This window comes from Pteropus vampyrus, unplaced genomic scaffold (genome assembly GCF_000151845.1).
Source record: "Pteropus vampyrus isolate Shadow unplaced genomic scaffold, Pvam_2.0 Scaffold10, whole genome shotgun sequence".
NCBI lineage: Eukaryota > Metazoa > Chordata > Mammalia > Chiroptera > Pteropodidae > Pteropus > Pteropus vampyrus.
In genome coordinates, this window is record NW_011888791.1 from 8,042,688 (window position 1) to 8,051,579 (window position 8,892).

The window sequence follows — 8,892 nt, forward strand, 5'->3', positions numbered from 1 at the left end:
ATTAATGATGTAAGAAATGTTTGTGATACTCGTAAAAACCAAAGAATATAAAACAGTATTTAGAATATAATCTCAATTTGGAGAAAAGTTATCTATTTGTTTTTATACTGAACCATCCGGAAGAATTTCCTCCATCCTAAATTTTAACATTTTGGAGAGAATTCTAAATTTTTAGAATTTTAACACTTTTGGATGTAGAGATTATAGATGATTTTTATTCTTTATATTCTTCTGTATTGTATGCATTTTCCCACTGAAATTTCATTACTTTTATCATCAGAGAAAGTAAGTTGTTTAAAAAGAAAAAATTAAGTATTTGTACTATATTAAAATACATGCATATTTCAGAACTTTATTACATTAGACTGCCTTAAGACTTTGAAAATCTCCATTTAAAAAATATAATGCATCTTACTCCAGTACAAAACATTTTTTTGTTCAATGATCAGCTGCATGGAAAGGATATATCAGCTCAAAAATATAATGCTTGTGTATACTAGGGCACCAAAGTTTGTAGCTGATCCAACTAGCAGGAGAATTAGTCAGGGTCAGTGAACAAAGACAATTTGTTCAAATACATTCAGTAAACTGCTCACTGGAATATGACAAATATCCCTTATCTTTGGGAAATGTATGGCTTATTTATTAGCACACATTCTTTGAGAAAAAGATACAGGTAACAAGCTGTGAAAGTCTTCAGCTGTTTTATTCTTTACAGTACAGTGCTTAAACATTTAAAAAGAAAATCTTAATTTTTAAAGTTACATTGACATTGTAATTTTTGCATATTTAATAAACCTTAGCCACTTTAACTGAAAACTGTTTTTTTTCATGGAATGCTACCCTTTTTATTCCTGCATACATCTTAGATTTAATTTGGCATGGGAAACATCAACCTTGGCTCTTAGAGACAAGGTTAGAATCTGTAGTGCATGAAAACAAGCTTTTCTAAACACTTTTTTTTTTTTTTGTCATTTGCTACATGTTCCATGCCAGCTTTGGATAAAATGCAAAGAATGAGAATGATCCTTTTTCTTAGCCTGACAGAAAATTATTGCAGTAGATGCAAATACTTTTCTTTTTAGAATAGAGGGGATAGCATTTCTCCACACCCCCAATCCCCTTAGAGTACCAACAAGGTAGGACTTGTCATACTGTAAAGTGAAATGGCAATTGTGGAAGTTCTGCATGTTTTGAATAATGCTGTTATTGTTTAATGTATAATCTTCTGATCTTTTTGCTTAGTTCTGTTTGTTAGTAGAAATTCTGACTGACCTAATTATTATCAAAAAGGTATTCTTTGGCTTGATATCTATAAATTTTAATTCTATTGTGAAAAATTTCAGGTGTGTATCAAAACAACTTCTTTGGTTGAATTTAACATATAAAGCAATGTAATTACATGATATTTATGTTATTACTCCATTTTTTTCCTTAGAAAAGAAAGATAAATTGTCCACACTTATGATGATATATATCCAGTGTACCCATTTGCAGGAAACTCATTAATAAAATTAGCTTTCTTTGAGATGTTTGCATTATGATTCACTTGATAAGTACAACTTGAATGAAACCCGAAAACTAATAAAATTGCGTAGTGAGGATTTTTTGTTGCATGTGATATAATCTGGCTTAAGGGAAAAAGGAGTCTATTGACTCATAACAGAAATTCCAAGCATAGGTCAGGCTTCAGAAACTGCTTATTGGAGAGCTAAAATAAGGTCCTTAAGATTTAGTCTCTCTTTACCTCTCAGATTACCTCCCTTTTCTTTCCTGCGCATCAGTTTCATTTCAGGCACTAATTGCACTCTCCTACACCCCACTTCCTTTCTCATGGCAAAAATTTCTCTTTCCTAATAATAATAAAATATCCTTGGGATTGAGTTTCTTTCACTCTGATTGCTCTAGTTTGAGTTCTTTAAATTAAATTGCTCTCTTCATCAGGGGTGATACTCTGATGGGCAGGACCTGAGGCACATGTAAGCCCAAAGCCAGGGGTGATGAGATCCATCCACCTACTCTGTATGGACCAAGAATGGGGAGAAGCAAGATGTTTTGTATAACAACAATTGTTGTGCTGTGAGTAGGGGAAACTTGATATGAACAGGGAAAACTAATAGGGGCCTAATACAACTTCATATGTTTTCTGCATATGCAGGTCATAATTTATATATCGTTTGAAATGAAGGCCTTCACAGACATCAAAATTTTGGCATCACTGAAGGCTAGGAGACTATTTTGCTGGATGTCTTGCAAACCTATTATTATGGTGAATGAAGAGGGATATCTCTTAGGTGATTACTACTGTCTGGACCATTGAGAAGACATTGTGAAGGATATCTTTTGATCAGATAGAGGTTCTGAGAAATTTAAGTTTGCTTATGTCTGGCTGGTTTCTTGTAATCGAACATACTAATTTGAGTATTTCTTATGAGGAAAACAGTCTTAGGTATTTAAGAAATAGTCAATAATGAAATAGTAGGTCATCCTGGTATCCCAAAGTTTGGGGATTTATATCACTTATTGCTAATCTAGGGCAGCTTATAGCTCCTGAAGACAGAGCTATAATGAAGGCACACAGGATTTGGAATATTTTTAACAGATTGTTTTGTCTTGGAATTGGCCTGAGAAATCTAGAGAGACTTAGACCTACTACAGGTTTTTTATAAAAGGAATGTATTTATGATTTTATTTAGATATATTCCTTACATTAGGCAATATATTGGGAAGCGGGGTATTTGTGAGATAATTATAGTATAATGTGTGAAGTAAGTGATTCTTACAAATTTATTTCTGTAAGTTACACTCACAGTTATATATTGTTCTGCCTCTTCATTCATATGTCTCTTTGCATGGGTCTAAACATTTTATGTGAAGATGGGGAGGACAGCCCCTTGGAGTTTTCTTTGAAGCCATATTACCTGAAATATTATTGAGTCTCTTGAAATCCTATGAGGAATTTCAAAATAAGTCCCAGAAATCTCCTGAGCTTAGACGGGGCCTTCTCAAGTCTCAACAAAGATATTTTCCTGAGTCCTCCTTGATCCAAATTCTTCCTTTTCCTCCATTTCCCCCTTTTTAGAGTTTCTAGCAAATAAAAAAGTACAGGTTCTGTTTGACCTGGAACTTAATTCTTTGGTTAGTATTAACCTTCACCTTTGTGTCATGATATGAAGGCTATTTGAAGACTATTAGGCATAATATGAGCAGAATGGTGTAATGACACTTACAACTGGTGGTTAGCAGGTACCACAATATTAACATTGCAAAAATAAGGCTAGTTGTGAGAATTCAGTTCTTACTTTTGCCTGTACTAATTTAACAATGAAAAAAAAAATGCATTATCTGTGTTAGAGGAAACTATTGCATGATTCTAACTGTATATTTTGACAAGAAAACATTGCATTTAGAGTTTCCTTGCAGATAACATGGATAAAATGCAATTTATATATTAGGTATCTTGGTTATTCTGAAAAGCAGTCATAATGAAATGTTCAAGGTCATTTGTTTCAAAAAACAAATTTTAGTAAGAAGTCTCCCTTAGTAAGGTTTTTAATTTTACCCCTACCAGGAGGAAATTATGTGTCTTGAATAAGAAAGTGAACATTTTCCCGCAGCAAATTGCAATGAGAGAAATCACTAAGGGCTTAGAATTTGGAAAAGAAAATAGAGTGTCAACTATAGATATGATAGGTCCTCCCCTCCATCTGGTGGTAGCATTGGTGTAAATAAGAAATTGTTGAGCTAGATAATTTAATTGAAAAGCAGATGATGCTGTTTTTCCTACTGACTAGGGTCTATTTCAAGTTCTCATTACCATAGGCACAAAATAGATTGAAGAAAGTAAATAGGTCAACGAACCTCAAGTGCAATTAAGTTCTCATGTGTAGGGCAATAACTTTAGTCCATGTCTTCCTAACTTTTAAAATTGCCCCAGTGAACAAACAGCAACTTTTAATGAGACACAAACAAGGAACACACAGATTCTGTAAGATGGAAAATCAGATAGCTATGGCGAAATTGTTGCTCTGCTACACACAGGTTTACTCCATTTGCTCTTAATGAAGCATGGCCACTTTCTGTGTTCCTGCATTTAATTTCACTTTATGTATGTGCTAGTTTCACCTTCCTAGGGATAAAGTGATGCATACATTTCAAAGAAATGAATCAATAAAAGAGGAGAAACCTCTTTCTGGTACAAGATTAAAAATGAGACGAGAGAGAAGAGAAGCAAGCAACATGTATAATTGAAAGACTAGTGAATTAGAAATCAGAAGTCAGCATTAATTTAACTTTAGTTCTGTTATTTAGGTGCCGTGTGACTTTGGGTAAATTATTCAACCTCTCTTATTCTCAATTATATTATTAATGAAATGAAACAGGTGATTTAGTTAAACTGCTTAATTTTACACTGTGGTACCCAAATGAATTTATTTTTAATGGCTGAATAATTTTTTAAAACCCTCACTTCAAAAATCAGGACCCTTTATATTAGACTTGTCATTTGGAATCCACAATTGCTTTATTTTATGGTGGATAGTGATAAACAGGCAATTTTAAATCTTGGAACAGGAGAAGAGCTTGGATTTACTTAGGAACAGTAGAAGAGCCTAAGATTTTGGAAAAACAGGATATTGTACTTCATTAATTGTTACCTAGGCCATTTATTCCCTATCCCCAGCTTGCCTTTTTTTTTTTTTTTGTGCTCCCTAATTTAAGCAATTACAAACTTAAAACTGCATGAATTTCATCAGTTTTTCTTTTTTAAAATTTTTACTTATTTATTTTGTTTTAGCCCTCCTTTCCCTTACATCTTGGGAGAATGCCTAAGACTGGTAAGAGCTAGCAGTTTTTGAGGACTGAACATTTGCTGTTTTTTCATTTGATCTTCATTAAAATCATATGAGGTAGATGTCATTATTATCATTATGTAAATTGTCCAGGGCCACACAGTTATTGAGAAGCAGAGCCCATCTTCTCTACCTTAGGAGGAAGTGTAACAGTGGTTTCCAACCACCTCCACCACCACCATCACCACCACAACAAAAGCAAATGCTTATATTATACTCACTATTTGTCAGGCAGAGTTCTAAGTATTTTAGATATATTAAGACACATAATCCTCATAATAATTCTATGATGCAGATCCTGTTAATATTCCCATGTGACAGATAGAGAAATAGCCATAGAAAAGTTAGATAAGTTTCCCAATATCACACAGAAAGAAAGAACCAGAGCTGGTGTTTGAGTTCACAAGTGCAACTCCACAGTCCATGCACCATCTGTGATATTAACTCTCTATCAAGCTACTACCCTTTCTGGAGGAGAACTTTGAAGATAATTCTTGCTTTTTATTATAGTTGTGTTCATGGAACATTTCCTGAATTAGTTATTCATACTAGCTTCCTTAAAAAATGAAAAATGGGTTCTGTTAATACAAGAGATTAAATAAATAAAGTGTAAAAAGAAGAAGTCTGGGGTGGTAATAAAGAGAAAAGTTATAGCAAGAGAATTGCAAGTGAGACCAACTTATCTGGTAGTGATGGTGTGACAAGAATAAAAAGAAGCAATCTCTGCTTGCCTGCATGGAGCTGAGAGGTTTTGACGTGTGTGTGTGTGTGTGTGTGTGTGTGTGTGTGTGTGTGTGTGTATTGTGAAATAATAGATGGAGAATTAGTAGGATGAGATATGTTGATCAACTATAGCCAAAATTTTGTGTGTAGACCAGGCCGATTTTGGAGATCGATAGATGCTGTCCTGGGTATGACATCAATGGTGTTTGTCTAGGGCCTCCAACACATGTCCATGTTTCTTGGCCCAGGTGATTTCTGGTGTGTGGTGCTGGCCTGGGTTTGGGAAAATGTCCTTACTAAGTTAAAGTCATGCTTTGGACTCAATTTTCATTGCCCCTGTGAGATACCGGAGTCATCTCTAGTGATGCAGAATATGTAGAACAGTATGATTTTCACACTGTATCTTTCATCAGTCAAGAAGATGGGCATGTTATAGAGCTCTTATCAGGACTAGCAGGGAAAATGAATGGAAGAAAGCAGCATGTGGAACAGATTGCATTTTATAGGTCTCTAGATTTTATAGGTTTTTTACTGGTGCCTAAGAATTAGTTACTATTTTGAATGATTAAATGAAAAGGAGATACAGTCATATATTTCTTAACAATGGGAATATGTTCTGAGAAATGCATCATTACGTGATTTTGTTGTGCAAGTATCAGAGTTCACTTACACAAACCTAGATGGTACAGCCTATTGCTCCTGGGCTACAAAACTGTACAGCATGTACTGAATGAATACTGTATTTGAGTATCTAAACATATCTAAACATAGAAAAGATGCATAAAAAATGCAGTATACAAGATAAAAAAAAAAAGTGGTACACCCGTATAAGGTATTTACCAGGAATGGAGCTTGCAGGAGTGGAAATTGCTTTGAGTGAATGGTGAGTGAATGTGAAGGTCTAGAACATTCCTGTGCACTACCGTAGAGTTTATAAACATTGTCCCACTAGCCCTTCCCCTATTCCTTCTGACTAGATCAGAAATACAGCATCAAAGCTGTCAATGCTGCTTCATGAATGGGGATTTGGGCTGGACTGATTGGAAATATGGAGGAGAAACTGTCTGGGTAAGGCACAGATCACCATAATAATGACCGTTAGGAGGGAATGAGAGGTGACCTGAGGATTAGTAGGAATAAGAAATCAAGATGGAGAGATAAAGGAACATAGGAGATTGTCATGGTAATGTGGTTTTGGCTATTGTATGTTAGATAAGTGGTCAGATTAAGGAACTTTACTAAAGTTGCAGTGACACTTAATACTCGTTAAGGTGGCTCCTGTGAGACTGTGTCCTTGTATAAGATCATAGGTCCTTAATAAAGAATTTACAGCAATGTACTGTGAAAACCATTAAGTTAGATCCAGTGGGGCTGTAAGACCCTCTCATTATGTAGCATTCCTCTGTGTTGAAACAGGACAGTGGCTGACTGATGGGGATGTGATCTGTGCACTCAGAACTGAAGTGCTATGAATACAGGGAATCTAGTGCCAAGCCCTACCGATATTGCTTCTGTCACAGAAGAAAAATCCTCCTGAACCACATATCCTTCTATTTCTTACAGGAAATCCAGCTCCATTATAATCTCATGAGACTACCATTGTATGTGTGGTCCGTTGTTGACCAAAATGTCACTACACCGCACATGACTGCCATTTGTTTAATAAGCATATTTTCTCCTCTTTATATTGAGAAATCCTCAAAGACCCTCGTTTTTAGATTTAGCTTGCGGTCTTTTGTCCTACTGAAGGAATGCTTCTTAAAGTTTTCCCAAAATATTGTTCCCTTCCCCGAAGGGAGGTGAGGGAGGTGAGAACCTCAGAAATATCTTGATTGGAAAACTTAGTTTGGCTGGAAGGAGGTCTTATTAAATCAAACATGGTACACTTAGTGGGGAGGAATTGATTGTGATGTAGGACTAGGGTACTATTTCATGACGTGTTGATAAGTGAATTTGACATTGAGAAAAATGTCTTTTCACTGGGAGAAAATGAAAAAGAATCACTCTGGAGTGAAAAACAAACTAGAGCCCATGCCATAGTCATCTGGGTATGGAGCTTGTGAAGGTTACAGACTCAGAAGGAACATATATGACAGGAACAGTTATTAGGGAGGTCCAAGATGAGCCATTGTTGGGAGTGTGCCGAAGACCATGAGCATGGGATTGTATCCCTGAATTACAGAGAACTCTCACATGACAGTTATTGTGACAGAGGCCTGTGATGGCTCCAAATTCAGCAGGTAGTAAAGGAGCACTTCATGCTTCCATGAGTTTTGGTTTATTCTCACACCCCACAATTTTTTTTAATTTTAATTTTAAAGTTACAGTTGGCATTCAGTATTATTTTATATTAGTTTTAGGTGTACAGCACAGCAGTTAGACCTTTATATAATTTATGAAGTGATCCCCCCATGTCTAGTACCCTCCTGACACCGTACATAGTTATTACAATATTATTGGCTGTATTCCCTATGCTATACTTTATTTTTATTTACTTATTTATTTTACTGAGGTATAATTGACATAATATTAGTTTCAGGTGTATAGAATAATTATTCACTATTTGCGTATATTATGAAATAATCACCAAAATAAGTCCATCCATCACCATACATAGTTACAAAAATTTTTTTTCTTGTGATGAGAACTTTTAAGACCAACTCTCTTAGTAACTTTCAAATATACAATTCAGTATATTATTAACTATAGTCGCCATGCTGTACATAACATTCTAACGACTTATTTTATAAAAATGCTCATTTTAAACTTAGCTCCTAGATGCTAGCTTTTTCCATCTTCTTAGTCTGTTAAAAACAATTTCATAGATACTGAAGCAAATATGAGACCTAAAGCAATTGAGCTTTAGGTCTGGTGAATTGGTGATTTCCTAAACACAGTACCAGAGGAACACTGTATTTTATCCTCTTTTGTCTTTTTCTTTACACACATGTACATACACCTACAATCTCTGTCTCTCTCACAAAAATAAATATTTTGCCTGGTACTGATCTGGTCCTAGGAGAGCCATTGATGAATTATTTGGCTATGTGGATAAAGGCCACCTTGCTCTGTGCTCTAGCCTTGTCTAGCATGCACTTTTTTTTTTTTTTTTTTTTTTATTTTTGTGGGGGGAAAGAAACCCTTATCTTTGTCACTATTCTTCCTCCAAAACCAAACATTAATTTTCTCCATGGCTCTCTTTTCAAAGTATATCAAGGTTCTGCCTATAGTTCTTATTTCTTTTTTTCCTCGTTATCAATATTTTATTTTATTTTTACTTTTCAATTAAAGTTGACATTCAATATTATTCTATTCATTA